Consider the following 16,189-nt stretch of genomic DNA (forward strand, 5'->3'; position numbering starts at 1 on the left):
AGAGCAGTTAGAGCAAAAAGGTGAACTTAAGGGAGGTGTTTTCAACTTTCCCCTATATTTTAGAGCCGCGAAAAAAGGTGTAAGCGTCAGGGTTTGTTACACTAAATGCGGTAAGTACCTTCCTATTTCCACAAATTCTTTAGCGAGGGTTGTCGAAGGGATGCTGATAGAGAGATGCGCGTCGTAATTTGTCCCTTTTTTGGAAACGTTCGCGAGTACATATTTCTCTCGTCATAAAGATTCTTTTCCCTTTTCTCTGTTTCTTGAAAGTTCGCCAAGTTGACAAATTATTCAAAAATTCAATTCATTCGCAAGGTATCATATATAAGGTAGGTAAAAAAATGCAAGAAATTTCAGTATGCATACAGGGTGTCCCAAAAAGAACCCCTTTCAATTTTTTTTTCACGCTATAATAAACTCGATCAAAATGCAATTTACCAACCACTAGATATACGAATACGTTCGCCGCAGTCGACCTGGCCTCTCACCGAGATCTGGAACTGGGCAATGGATATTTCATTCAGTATTTTATATAGCCCTTGAAGTTGTTGCCGTCGTATTTTTTCCTCTTTTTCGCTACACTATACACACATAGCCACATCGTATACGACTGCTTTGGCGGTGGCATGGAATGGACCGCGAGGAGGCGCAGTGCAGGGAGAAGATCTAACGCGCAAGTCGCGTGTGATTGTTTAATAGCAGTAATTATTTATAATTCCCATTCAATAAGATAATTGCCGCTTGCTGTTTAGAGATTTAACGCAATTACCCGTTCTAATTCGTGCGATTTGTATGTTTATGTAAGAAATTATCCACTTTTGCAAAGTACTACTTCTTCTACCCAACTACCTACCTACATACTCGTACCTATACGCAGTTCGATAAATTCTAACAAATTACCGAGCGGTATTTGCACGCCAGTATGTAGCGTGTAATTTAATTATTTATTAGGCGTTAAGGTCGTCGTTACTGGTCGCCAATTGCGTGCGGAATTACGCGGTAGCAGATGCAGATATCAACGACGAGGAGTGAATTGCCAAGATACAGGAATCAGATGCTGGCTGCGATTTCAATCTGTGATATAAAGATGGGTAAAGGTTAATGAGGTGGCAATTGAGATAGGATTGGGATCGGGGTGCTGGACAAGATTTAGATCAATCGTGGACCCAGATTCAGGTAGAAAAATAATGAGAGTTGTACTCCTAATTTTTGCCCAAAAAATTGGGATAATTTTCGATCTTGAGATTGGATGCCAATTTTCAAAAGTGACGGGAATTTAAAACTTGCCAAAAATTTTACAAAAATTTTGTTGGACTCGTGGCAATTAGGTAGTTCTAAATTGCAACTCTTAGGCTCACGTTTTCGCTTGGACACATGTGACTTTATTTTTGAAATCATTCCAGTGATTAGTACCAAGTAAATAAAACATTTGAAAAATTTGAATGGAGAGAAAGAATGATTTAGAACTTCTAAAACATTGATTTACGGAGCGTAAGTATCTTTCTCATTTTCGCACAAAAAAATACCCAAATTTCAGAGGTGGGTTTAAAATGTGACTTGAAACAAACAAAAATCCCCAAAAAATTGCATGTATTGAAATGAGTTTGCGAAGTGAATTTTAGCTTGCTAACTCCATATTTTGATAAAATGTATTGGGAATTTCAAGTTTAAAAAATCCAGTGGAGACTATCCAGTCATTTTCAAAAGGTCGTTGGAGGCTCCAAAACCACTTGAAATGCACCTGCAGTCGACCTCGTGGCGTATTTAAATTAGTTTGCAGAATGAATATCGGCTTTCCATCTCCATTTGATGAAATTTTGAGAAATTTCAAATTTCAAAAATCTACTGGAGGCTCCATGTAATTTTCAAAAAAGTCGCCGGAGGCTCCAAAACGACTTAAAACCCACCTGCAGTTGACTTCGTAGCGTATTGAAATTAGCTTGCAGAATAAATTTCGGCTTTCCAACTCCATTTGATGAAATTTTTTGAGAATTCCGAGTTTCAAAAATCTGCTGGAGGCTCCAGAACTGCTCAAAGCAGTTTCCAATCGATTCGGCATGTCAAAAATAGGGTATATCCCAAATTTCAGTTTTCTTGGTCAATTTGATAAAATTTTGATTTTTTCTCTCATTTTTGGCCCAAATTTGATTTTTAAAAATTCACCAAAAATCGAAAAAAGCACTTTAGCACTTGAAATTTTGACAGGTGATACATTTTTGCCTGATCTTTCCATCTACCTTTGTACGGTTTAAAACATTTCGTGCAAGTCCTATGTTGGAACGAAAAATCTGCGATTTCGGCTGACCTGTCCATCAGAATGGCCGCCATTTTGTAAGTAGGGCCACTTCTTTTTTTGAGGACAAGTGCTAGAAATGTTCCTTATGACTCCCCCTTGGAGAAAAAATATGTCCCAGAGGATCACCCGGGAGGGGGGGGGGTGCAATAGATCCTTATGCGGGCTCCCCGACTATTAGGCACCCCCCCCCCAGTTCTTAGCCTGAAAAATCAACTTTGGTATGATGAATTGAAATGAAACTTATTGTAAGATGAACTCATTTCACAGCGAAATTTGATTATCATTTTAGCAACCTCTTCCTCAAATTTCATGACCTTGAAGTTCGAATTTTGGGTATAGAGTTGAAATGTGACTCGACTAATTTTACAAAAAAAATCCACCTTTATTTCAGCTCTTTCATCTCTAAATTTGTGACCTCTGAAATTGGAATTTGCCCTTCAACTGAAAAAATTGATTTTTCAACAAATTTTCAACATCATTTTTAGCTCGCTCTTCCTCAAAAATCAAATTGTGGATACTTACTTATGGAATTTAAAAGTGACTCAAAATAACCCAACTTCACAAAAAGTTCGTGTCTGTGTTTCAGCACAGTTTCCTTAATTTATGGCTTCAAAAATCAGAATTTATCCTCCAACAGAAGAAAATCAGATCCCTGGCCATGAAAGAAGCTTCAAATCTCCGTTCAAAAAAAAGGGTGACACACAAAATGTTACAAGGTTTTTTGTAAAATCATTTCAGAATTTTTGTAAGGTCTCAACCAAGTTTTTTTTTCAAGTTCTACCCCCCCCCCCAACTCTCTCCATTCTAGAAACATGTCTAACAACTAACAAACAACACAGCGCTCAAAAATGGAATACAAAAATGAATTTTAGTACGCGTAGAACATTCTTGAATATTAAATTTCAATTTTCCATACTTTAGTATCTAACAGAATTTTTTTTTGAAAAAAAATCACTACTTTTTTACTATGTACTTTTTTCACTACCTTTTTTCAGCCGCATTTTCAGAAAGCTCTTCACTTGACCCTCCCTCCCTCCACCTCACACACAAAAAAATTAACAAAGTGAAACTTTTCGCAGGAAAATTTTCAAGAAAATTTAAATTACCAAGACAAAAAAATGTATCTATACAAAGTATTTTTGAATTTCAATTAAAATTATATGTATGTACCTTGAAAAAACAACAAAAAAAACAATACAAATGAACGCATTGATGAATTTTTTCATTTTTTCGCTACTTTTTTGACTAAATTCACTACCTACGTTTTCACCACTTTCACATCCTGTTTTCTAGAGAGGCTGGGTGGCAAAATTTTTCAATTTCCAATTAAAACAAAAAAAAAATGAAAGAAATGATAATAATTTTAAAGTTTTGAAACAAGACAAGTAGAATGAAAAATTTCCCAGTTTCATAAAAAAATCTAAATCTTTCTGCAATTTTGAAGAAGAAAAAAAAGGCAGAACAAAAACACTATGGCAGGAAAGCACACAGACCATCATTAGGACAAAAAGCAAGATTGTTCGGAACCTTGAATTCTTGAAAATTCGAAGTTTAAAAATATTTTATTAAAATTTTGTTCTTTCTTGAGACAAAAAATTATTTTAAAAAATTCAAGCTTCAGTTTTTCAAGTAAACGATTAAGAAGGTATCACAAAAATTGACCAAAACCAGTAGAAAAATCTCAATGGATTCAAAAAATGTTCAGGCTTGAAAAAATTCTCTTCATTTTTCATGACAGGAGACAGGTAGTCCTAAACAATTAGGCCTTCCAAATAAATAATTCGAAAAAAGAGTCCCGAAAATAGGATTTCTTGGTAAAATAAAGCGTGTAGCCCAATTAACCCCCCCCCCCCAGTTATTTCGGACCCAATTCACTTATACAGAAAAACTTCCGGGTTGAGGTTGGAAAAAAATTGAAAGAGCATCCAAAAATACACCACGAAGCAAAAATTCAAAAAATAAATTTATTTTACTCTTTGGTTTTTGATGAATTTTCAAAAATTTCAATTTCAGCTCATTTATTACAAAAAAATCAAACTTCAATAAAAATTTTTAAAAAAACCTGAAATTTCACTTATATATCTTATTTCCGACCTTATAAATTTAAGTATTGCTGACAGGTTCGAGCAATTTTGAGGACTTTCATCAAATACCTTCAATTTCTCAGTAAAAGCTCGAAGAGAAATTCGGCATCAACGAAGTCAAAGGATGCAGAACATCTTCGATAGATTGAGCAAAAATAGTCAGATTCGGTTTCTGTCAGATCAAGTCTACGTATAAGATTTTGATGACATTTTTCAGGAAACTGCAAATCCAAAACTCAGATCGACCTTCTTTTAAGTATTGCTGACGGGTTCGAGCAATTTTGAGGACTTTCATCAAATTCCCTCAATTTCTCAGTACAAGCAATTTTGAGGACTTTCATCAAGTTCCTTCAATTTCTCAGTAAAAGCTCGAAGAGAAATTCGGCATCAACGAAGTCAAAGGATGCAGAACATCTTCGATAGATTGAGCAAAAATAGTCAGATTCGGTTTCTGTCAGATCAAGTCTACGTACATAAGATTTTGATGACATTTTTCAGGAAACTGCAAATCCAAAACTCAGATGAAGGCTCCAGAACAACATAAAATCATCTTCAATCAATTTGAAGAGGTCAAAAATACAGTATAAGCCAAATTCCAGTTTTCTACCTCAATCCGAAACTAATTTTCATTTTGTTTTTTTTTTGAAAACAAGCCTTTAAATTTTCAAAAAATTGCAAGAAAATTAAGATACGAAATACAGTTTCTGACATTTTTCCTAGCGGTGTACCTACTTGTATTTTCGGTAGCTCCTTCTGTCGATTAAATCCACAGAAAGAAATAATCAATACAAATGGAGGCCAACCTATGTTGAACCACAAAACCAAATAAGCTGCAGTAATCAGAATAAGTAAACATCTGCAAGCCTTTCTACATTACATAATATTATGATATCGATTGAAATGAAACTCAAATTTTTGTAACTCTGAAATTTCAAAACCAGTTTCTGAATTTTTCCTCATTTTTTTTACATATATTCTGCAAACTCATCTTACAATTAGCACTACATTTCTTCAACGACTGGACAGCTGCATCTAGACACCTAGTTGCATAACACCTGACATTTCAAGGTACCTTACTTCGGAGGACCTCAATCGTGAAAAATCAATTTCCTCGACTACCTATTCCTATACCAATGAGTCAACTCCAACTCCACTGATTTTTCTCCGAAGGAAAAAAAAATTCAGCGACAAAGAAAAACCGAAAATCAACCTATTGCGGAATTCGCGACTAATTTATCTCCGAACCCAGGTGTGAACAACGAATTCGACACGGTATCTGGTCGATAAAGAAAAGAAAAAAACCCACGTAAAGATTTTTACGACGAACCACAACCAGAGAATGCAAAAGGCAAAAAAATAATAAAATCTAACGACAAATTTCCGAACATCGCATCCGAAGAAGAGTAACACTGCATACACAATATACTCGTAACTCGTACACTCGTTCATCATGCAATACCTCTTCAGTGCCAGCTTCGCGGATAAACTCATGTCTCTTTCTTTTTTTCTATCATCCTACGCTATTGAATCCGGTTACTCGTAGGTCCAGTTCGGTTTTTTTCTTTTTTGGAAGAAGAAGTAGAAGGCCCGTTTGCATCTGTGTGTGTGACTGTGTGTGTGTTGTTGGCCGCAGCAACCGAGAGAGAGATACTCGATCTAATCTTAAAACCTTTTTGAATTAATAGGCGTTACTTCTTCAACTCTGCGCGTCGGCACACCTTCTATTACAAATTCATTTTGACAGGTATTTTATTTCTTTTCTCTCCTTTTTTTTTTTATTATTATTTTTCTCCTCTCTTTTCAGCTCTGGCTGGTCGTGGATCGTGGATCGTGGCCCGAGCCAGCTACATACGTTATTTAACAACAACGTTTTCCCTTCGAATATAAATTAAAATTACTTCCAGCCAATCGTTCGACTCATTGACTACAATTAAATTTTTTTCTCACTCGGAGCTCCTCATCTTCACCTCCCATCTCTACTCATTTATTCTAATTTCTCACAACCTCCTTCTGCAGGTACTTTTGCCGCCACCGACACCACATATATTCATATATTCTCGCTAAACTGATTTAATATTATTATAAGTTGGAATAATTTTAATTTATTTTCCTCCGGTCACCTCTCTCACTCCTCCTCCTCGTTCTCGTGGAAACATATTTTACCAATATTCCGAGAAGACCACCGCCGTAAACGAAATTAAAACGTTCGTTGTGTTTATTCGGCGAACAAAATGAGTAAAAACTAATTTCCGAGGTGTTAAAATGACACTTCATTTAAACCGAGCTAAGAACCAATTCATCATTCCGTATATGGCATGTTGTGTATAGTAAATTGATCAACTAGGTACCTACCTAGGGTAGACCTACAACAAGACGAACGCGATGATGCGAAATTGTATATTTTTTCAATTTTCTTACATAAAATTATCATCTCGTCGTTTCCAAACGTAATTACCATAAAGCGCTGTCATGTTTAATTACACCCTGTAATGATTTCCCAGTAAATAAATAAGAATACAGTCTACGTATATTGCGCATAATTCGAGTTCGACCACCGAAACCAAAACCCATAACAGAATCAAATTTCAGCGCATTTCTAAGAAATTCAATCGCGTAAAATGAGCAAAAAAAGAGAATAGGTCAATATACTAATTTGAATAACTAGTTGATATAAGAATACAGTCAGTCTGGCAGTCTAGTGCACAATGCTTCGTATCCTCGTCTAAGTCTACCAATAGGCGAAAAATTCGAGGAATTCCAGGCAGGCCTTTTCTCGATATCGCGTGCAAAGGGCTTAGCTACCTGATGCGGTAGCAGCAATCGTCTCAAGTCCTGCCGCTCCTCAGCGTTGTTGCTGGCTCGGTAGGGTTTCCAAAGCTGCTGTTGTTTCCGCGTAACCACAGGTATCAAAAGGGCACATGGTTCACCCAGCTCGAATCGTCAGTAAGTACCAATGTTCAACTTATATTACACTGTGATTTCCTCGTTTAAATTGAAGCAGTTGGAATGACTGCAATTAAGAGTAGGTAGGTCTAAGCTCAGCTATAGAGAAGTAAAAGGCAGTTACGGTTTTCTTTTCGCACTTGACTCGCATCATTTAGTACTATACAGATTGGAATACTCCATTTTTACCTCACTTCTCAATCATTTCAATTAAAATTATCAAAATTCATACACCATTATTTAAAGAGCTCACTCGAAGTAAACTTTCATACCAATTTTCGTCAAAATCTAAAATATATTTTTTTTGTCCACTGGACCGAACAGATCCCCCCTGAAGTACCAAAACTCTTCCTTCCCCTTCCAAAGAGAGTCAAGCTCCCACAAATGGTCACAGAAAAATAAGACATCGATTAATTATTAATTTATCGTGTTCTCAATAACGCCGAAAAAAAATTTGTAATTTATTTATTAAACGTCATCTTTGGTTTCTTTTTTCGAATTTTGACCAGAGAGAAGGATGCTGGGGAGCAGATAATCCATCGATAAGTGGCACTATTGGGACCATTTTGTTTGAATTTTGACTCTATTGGAAAAAGAAGAGGATTGACATAGCCCAAAGTCAATTTTTCGCAACGTTTGTTTGAGGGTTTTCCTCCTCGTAACATGTTTTGTTCGACTTCATTGACGATTATGGAAAAAATTTTGAATCGACGCACTTGATAAAGAAGCACAATAAAAATATTTTTGATAATTAAAGTGTTCATAATCAATTTTTTTCCAAAAAAGTAACTCAAGTAACCACAAAAGTTCAAAAAAGTGACCAAAAAGTAATCAAAAAAGTTACAAAACGTGAGCAAAACATTTTAATACAGGAAAAAAAATCACAAAAAAGCCGCAATATTTGGTTTAAAAAGCTAAAAAAAGAACTTTTTGACAATTACTGGCAAAAAAATGAAAAGTAAAATATTACTTTGCAACTTTTTGGTAATCAAGTAAAGCAAGACATTTTGGCAATTTTAACATAAAAATGAACTTTTTTTGCAATTTTTGACAAGAAAGCAACATTTTTGACAACTTTGGTAAAAAAAGCCAGTCTCTTAAGCAAACTTTGAAATAATCAGAGTTTTTGGAATTTTTTTTGCAATAAATCGGCATTTCTAAACAATTTTTGGCAAAAAAATAAAACTTTTCAGCAATTTTTGACAAAAAAGTGAGACTTTTTGGCAATTTTTGGCATTTTTAGGGAAAAATTAAAACTCTTTGGCAATTTTTGACAAGAAGGCAACATTCTGACAATTTCGTCAAAAAGCCAGACTTTCAAGCAGTTTTTGGAAAAAATGAAGCTTTTGGAATTTTTTTTTGTACAATAAGTAAATTGTTTTTAACTATTTTCGACAAAAAAATAAAACTTTTCAGCAATTTTTATCGAAAAAGTGAAACTTTCTGGCAATTTTTGGCATTTTTTCTGATAAAAAGCAAAATTTTTTGCAATTTAGCAGAAAACAAGAGTTTTTATCAATTTTTAGCAAAAAAGGTGAAACTTTGAAGCATTTTTTGGCATTTTTAGGGAAAAAGTAAGATTTTTTAGCAATTTCAGCAATTTAGTAAAAAGCAAGACTTTTTAGCAATTTTTGGCATTTTTTGGGAAAAGTACGATTTTTCAGCAATTAAGTAAAAAGCAATCAGTTTTATCAATTTTTATCAAAAAAGTAAAACTTTCAAGCAATTTTTGGCATTTATAGGGAAAAAGTAAGATTTTTTAACAATTTAGTAAATAACGAATTTTTGCAAATCTTCTGCGAAAAGCTAGACTATTTGAAAATTAATGGCAAAAAGTGATATTTTTTCGCAATTTTTGTCAAAAAAGTGAGATTTTTAAAAACATTTATTTGGCAACATACATGACTTTTTTTTTGAAAAATATTAAAATAATGACGATCTTTGGCAATTTTTGACAAAAAAGGCGAGACTTTTGTACAATGCAGGGGTTTGAAAAATGTCCTAAAAAAAAGGAGAAAGGTCTAAATTAGATTTTTCAAGGATAAAACAGATTAATTCGTGAACAATATGAGAAAATTTATTGAAAAATTTAGAAAAAAGAGAACCAAATCGTAATTTAGGTACCTACATCAAAGATAGAATTTGGAAGCTGGATCAATCGTAAAAATTATTATTTTTAACTCAAAAGTCAAAATCTGTTTTTCTCCATTTCTCAAATAAAAACAGAAATTTCTAGCAATTTTTCCATCTAAATACTCAAATTTATTCCAATTTTTTCGAAAATAGATCCGTCAATAAAAATGAAAAAATGAAACCTTTTACAAATTTTCCATGCAAAATTTCAAACTCCAAAGAGAGGAAAAAGCATTTCCTTGCCCAACCCAACTTCAGCGAATCTTTTGAACGTCATAATAATTGTCTTTTTCAAAAAGTATTTTTCATCGAATTCCTCTGTTCCCCTCTACTTCACCAAAACCCTGGACACATCCAAATAATTCTTTTTTTTTCTCATCGTATCATTCGTATCAATCTACGAGTTGTATTTTCAAAAACAGAAAAAAAAACGAAATCAACCGAGTAAAAAAAACACACCCAACAAAACGCCGGAAAATGGTAATAAAAAGTGAACAAGGAAAAAATACATTCGATAGTATCACTCGCTGCGATTCGTTTCTTCGCTTTTTATCAAAAAAAAGTAGCTATACGTCCATTGTTGGCTGCACACAAGTTCGGCGATTTGCCTTTGAATGCAAAGAATACTACAATTAAATCATTCAGAGTAACTACTCGTTCATTCATCTATCAGTTATTCATTCATTCATTTATTGAGGGGCTCGCCTTCATTTCCATCACAATTCAAAAGATCAGCACTTTTATTCGCTACCAGTTGAATTTGCTCCTATAATCTCGTCGTCGTCAGTACATTTGGAAAACGGCGTAAAAATTGAATTTCTTGAGCTCAAACCAGGACAAACAAAAAAAAAATCATAAAATATTCCTCTCATAAAACTACACAGAAACAACAGGAAAACAGAGATAAACTATAAAACCAAAACACAACAAAAATATGTATATTCCCAGGATACATTCTACTGACACAAACGACGCTTTATCAAGCTCTTGAAAAAAATCTCAACTTGATAAAAACTCGCCGGACATCCGTCATAAAAATCACCTTAATCGTCGTTTAATAAACAACAATAACAGCACACTAAATTAACCAGAACAAAAACAATACCTCAAAATTTCCAAACAACTCGAGGACCTCACCCCTTCAGTCCTTTATTCGCTTTCGCGACCAAATTCGACCACATTGTCGACTCGCACATGACGGGCACGCGACCTCGACACAATTGGTCATAAAAACAAACGACTCGACGACCGAATAATATCATCTTTTATTTATGTTAATACCTTGTATATTCATCCAGCGAGCATAATAGTCTAATAAATCACTCTCTTCACTCTCCGTTCTCCATTTATTCTTCCATCATCTTTCTCTCTTTTTCCCTTTTATAATATGCTACCTGTACCTATATGTACTGTACAGGTACTGCTACTTAAAATTAGCGCACGTAGCTCGATATTATTATGTACTAGTTACATGCGAAATAATTATTTTATATTTGATAGTAATAAATTCCTGGCGCGCAGCACTCGGCAGAGGTCACTCGCGTGTAACTTTCATAATTATGTACTAAAAATTAACTGGCGGAAAAATTCCAACCTCGGTGCTGGGTACGACAACACTTTTCATTATCACTCCCATACATACTGTGCACTGTGCACTGTGCAGTGTGTATCGTATCGGGAAAAAAACCTGCGATTTTACGCCTTATACAGTCGAACTACCGCTGCTGCCATAGCTGATTAAAATACACACAATCGCAATACACTCGTACTCGTATATTGGCGTAAAAATGTATGTAAATCTCGTATTAATACATACGGAAAATAATTCATACATTACGCGATTAGACACATGTACCGAGGACAGGAGATGAATAGGGGAGGTCGACAAGTTTGCTAACACCATCTGGTCGACTGCAGCGAGCGCAGGGTGACAGAGCAGCGAGAAAAAGAAATACGCCAGTACACGTGTTTTTCGCTGTGTACTGCTGCAGTCGGATCAGATAAAATAATTCAATTTTATGGCATTATACAATACATACATAGTGTATAGAATGTAATCTGTAATGTAGCGTATATTATGCGGTTTCCTATGGTCTATGGTAAAACAGTCTATGTACTCGTACCTCTAATACCTATACCTTTACCTACATACAATGATTTGGTACCCTGATGTCGGGGGTCAATGGGTCCGGTATCGGTATCGTGGTTCAGTTCGGTGCCAGGGCGACACCTAGCACCATTTTCTGTCCGCAGTAATTATGTCTCAGAGTCGAGAGTGTTATCAAATCTCATATTACAATAAGCTTACAACAACAGTGAGTACCAGACGAGTAATCCTAGGTATGGTTTCATTGAAAAATAATACTCTCGTATTGAATATTGATAATTTAGTCGTCGGCGGCGTCGTCGTCGCCATCGTCATCGTCTCATTAGATACTATTTACCTCAAAAAAATAAAACAAAAATCTAGCTCAACGTGTAATTGAAAACTTCACGTCATTTCACCTCGGTAGATGTGGTTGCAAGTTGCGACTTTAAGGCACCTTCGAAACCCTATGGAAAGCCAGCCACCACGTGACACCTTGATCTATACGCCGACGACTTGGGTATTATTCGACATTTTCGGCAGACAGAAGAAAAATTGTGAGAGGTAAACTATTATGTAAGAACCGAATTCTATCGGCTTGTAGAAAGCAACACATGTTTTCAGCACCCATATGACATTTTTTCAATCTCCATTCTGTAACCTTTTAACACCCAGAAAAATTTATGAGTGCACAGAAAAAAGCTTCTGATTTTTTACACGAACATCTTGTGTTATCACAATTGTCAATGGGAACTTGTAATTATTTTTCAATACTTACCTATTTTTCAATTTTATTTTTTCAAATTCATGAATAGATTCCAGTTACTTACTCTGCAAATTGAAGTGATGCTTAATTCGTAAATTTTAAACACTTCAAAAAAAAAGGACGAACAGAAAAGCTTAAACTTGATCTTCAAAGTTCAAAGTTTGCAACTGGAAAGCCAATTATTGGCACCTAACAGAAAGAATAAGAGAGAAAGACTGATTACAGGGTGTCCACCAAATCAAAAACACAAAATTTTGTGATAATCTGGGGGGGGGGGAGCAGCTGAAATCCACATAAAGCCTTTACACATACTACAAAAATGGGCAATACAAAGTATTATGGGGCTGAAAAAAGGGGATCAGTACTAAGGAGGCTTTTGTCAAATTAAAAATCCTGCCGGTCCAGAAACTTTATCAACTGCGAGCTGTGGATTATGTACAAAGAAACAGAGGGAAATTTGGAGTGTATGTTAGTGAGAGGGATAGAAGTACTGGGAATTTGGTGGCAAAAACTCCAGGTTTCAGGCAGGTTCAGTCTGGCTTGGCATGCAGGCCCCTGGGAAATTGCCCAGCATTTTCAACAGAGCCATTTGGTCCGGGCACTCATGAAGGGGGTGCTAGTGTGCCCATTGTTCAGCTTCTTCAGATGGGGCTTTTCTTGACCCTTTCTTATCAATCATATTTTACCAAAATGTTGGATTTACGAGTTTAAAATGAAAATATGATTTGGTTATGATTAATATGCAATAATAATAATAACAAGCGAGGTCCTCGGGACCTGGCAACAGGGTTCCCCATTTTTGGATAAAGAATTTCTCTTTTTTAATTTTCATATGATCAAACAAAAGTGATTATTTGGGAATTACATTCATGTAAGCTTGGGAATTGGATTATGTTTGTTCTACTTCATACTTATAGTAATGAAATGACGATCTGGTGATTCTTTTTTATATTACACATAGACATTATATTAGGTTCATTCAAGCCCTCTAAATTTTCAGCAAAACTGAAAAACACATTTTTGGTAACAACAGAGCGTCAACAGCGGACCTACTAATTTTGAAAAGCTGTTAGTTTGAAAATGCCATTCATCATCTACAACTTAAATTTCCATTTAGGTATTTACAAATTTTTGAAATCCTTCATTGTAAACACTTTCATCTTTCAATATTTAATTTGAAATAAAAAAAAAAAATTTAAAGTAGAATTGGAATGTGCGGCTAATAGAAAAATTTATTGCATAAACAGTAATAATTAGAGATGTGCAGTCTGAAAAGTGAAAAGTACTTTTCTTTCAATGAAAAGTTGAAAAGAAAAGTTCCTACTTTTCATTTCACTTTCCAGTTTTCACTAAAAAAAAAAAAAACAAAAAAAAAACGAGTGACTAATCAATTTACTCATCAGAGAACACTGACCTCATTGATGAAGTCAAATATCAAGTTTCACTCTCTCCACTCCTCCACCTTCGCAATTCAGCACCCATGGATTGAATTTTAATATTTTTGACAACATTTTTTTCAAAACAGAAAAACCCAAAAATCTTAGAGGCTCTAGAAAGGCTCAAAATTACCACTTTTCGATCAAGTAGGTGAAATAATACGATTTTGTTTTTTTGTGTGTTTTAGATAGGCAAAAAAACATCAATTTGAAGCTTTTACAAAGAGCTTTAAATTGAGACTCACACGATTTACTTTTCACACTTTTCACAACTTTTCACACTTTTCAATGAACTTTTCACTTTTCATTTCACCAAAATCACTTTTCTGAAAAGTGCACATCTCTAGTAATAATTGTTGGCTGATAAAAACGAAGTTGAAAATGCCAGGGCTTCAAACCAGAACGTTTTTGGGTACGGGTATCGGGTACGGGTACAGATTTATTTCTCAGAGAATCGGGTACGGGTATCAGGTACGGGTATAAAAAATTTAAACGTTCGGGTACAGGTACGGGTTCGGGTATTTTAGGTGAAATACCCGAACTGTACCCGATCTATCGGGTATTTTCGGGTATTTGGGCTCAAAATAGTCTCTATCAGGTACGGGTACAGGTTCGGGTATTCCTCATTTCATTTTTCGGGTACGGGTTCGGGTACAGAAATTGTTGGATTTTCGTTCGGGTATTTGGGTACCGGTACGGGTACGGGTTTGAAGCCCTGGAAAATGCGTAGCAACTAGTGTTGTTGAAGAAACTGAAAAACACTAAGCACGTAAAAAGGTGTCTTATGGGTAGCGTAATACGCATCACATCAGACACCTTTCTAAATAACATGGGGCGCTGAATTCTCCATAGCGATTTTAATAGGGTTCCCCATGGTGGGGGAAACCCTAAAAATGATGTACATCAAATTATTTTTTCAGTTTTAACCCTTGAAATTAATGCTTTTGTAAACGCTGATAAGAAAAGCCCAGTTTGAAAAATGTAAACATTTGCCAGCTCACTTGCACCCTCTATGTGAGTGTCCAGTCCGAATGCGCTGCATTAAGTCCCGTGCAGAACTCAATGAGTGGCTGGCTGGAAATACGTCTTATCCCTAAAAACTGAACTATACCTTTGCTCTAGCTAAAGGTTTAGGTTTCTCTCAAAATCTAGGCTTTGATTATTTATATTATACGTACTTGTAGTACCCTGTGGTCTATTTGTCTACCTTTCATTTTGTCATCTATTACTGTTGTGGTTGATTGGATGTAATGTCTTACTCTTTATTTGTTCGATTAATAATAGCAAACAGTATTTACTGCTCCCTAGTAAAAATTACCTGTTCAGTACAGTCTGATTTATTATAAAAATATGTATTTCAGATCTCTTATGCTTATTTTCATTTTTTGTTTCTGTTGTTGGTTGTTTTAATTAAGCAGTTTGTAACATGTCTATAATCGTTTTTGCTTTTTGTTTTTGCTTTCTACACTTTGTTCTTTTGTTTGTTTAATTTTATTTGGTTTGTTTATTAATTTTTTATGTTTTTTGAATTCTATAACTGTTCACTGGAGCCCTGCGTGCCACTCGCGCAATATTGCGCATAGGCCAGGGAAAATTTGTAGATTTTAAATGTGCTAGATGAAGGAAATAAAATTAGTATGATTGTTACTTATTATTATCTTTCTATACATATGATATAAACTATAAAAACAGGACAATGTGCAAAAAATTTTCAAACACTGTTTTTCTTCATTTGATTTGATTTTGAAAATCCTTCTAAAATTTTGTACCTACATTTTGGAAGTTTTTTTAAAATTTTTTTAATAAATTCGTAGTTTTTTCAGCCAGCAGACACCCTGGATGATATAGCCAGAGTGGCTCATCTGATTGCACATTGTTAGAAGTCATGCAGAAGAGTCACTCTAGCCTTGTTTAGAGCTTGATGTGTTACAATATCCCGTGTGAGAAAAAAAATACATCGGTATGCCCCCTGCCCCTGCGTGCACTGCTACATAGAAACTTGCAGCCGGCAACTTGGCAACCAAATCAAAACATTTTGATTTGGTTGCTCATTCCAGCCAATAACCAAGCAACTTCTTATCATTTTCGTGCCACTGTCCTGAGAGTTGCTAGTTGCTGGTTGCTAAGTTGCCGCTATGTAGCAGTCTACTGCCCCTGAAAACTATTGCAACTGATATGCCATTTTTTAAACATTTGTTTGTAAATTAAAACAAAGCAAAGAAAACACTCAACTGGATAAATCAAATTCCACAAAACTGATAATTAAAGCAGATCTTTGATGAACCATATCACATTTTTTGAAGGACATAAATAGGAAAAAGTTGAGGTAAAATACGGGCTACAGTGCTCCGTTTTCAATTCAGGGAGCGTTTTTTTTTTTTTTTTTTTTTTTTGCATATTTCATAAATTCATTTCCCAAAAGTAGCAAAAGCATGAGACAAATGT

General features: G+C 35.0%; 1 protein-coding gene across 1 annotated transcript in view; it reads right to left on the minus strand.

The window, feature by feature from the left end:
- Positions 1-16,189, minus strand: part of LOC135842512 (repulsive guidance molecule A-like) — a 214,983-nt gene that overhangs the window by 170,413 nt on the left and 28,381 nt on the right. The window lies entirely within an intron of this gene.

Source organism: Planococcus citri, chromosome 4, assembly GCF_950023065.1.
Source record: "Planococcus citri chromosome 4, ihPlaCitr1.1, whole genome shotgun sequence".
NCBI lineage: Eukaryota > Metazoa > Arthropoda > Insecta > Hemiptera > Pseudococcidae > Planococcus > Planococcus citri.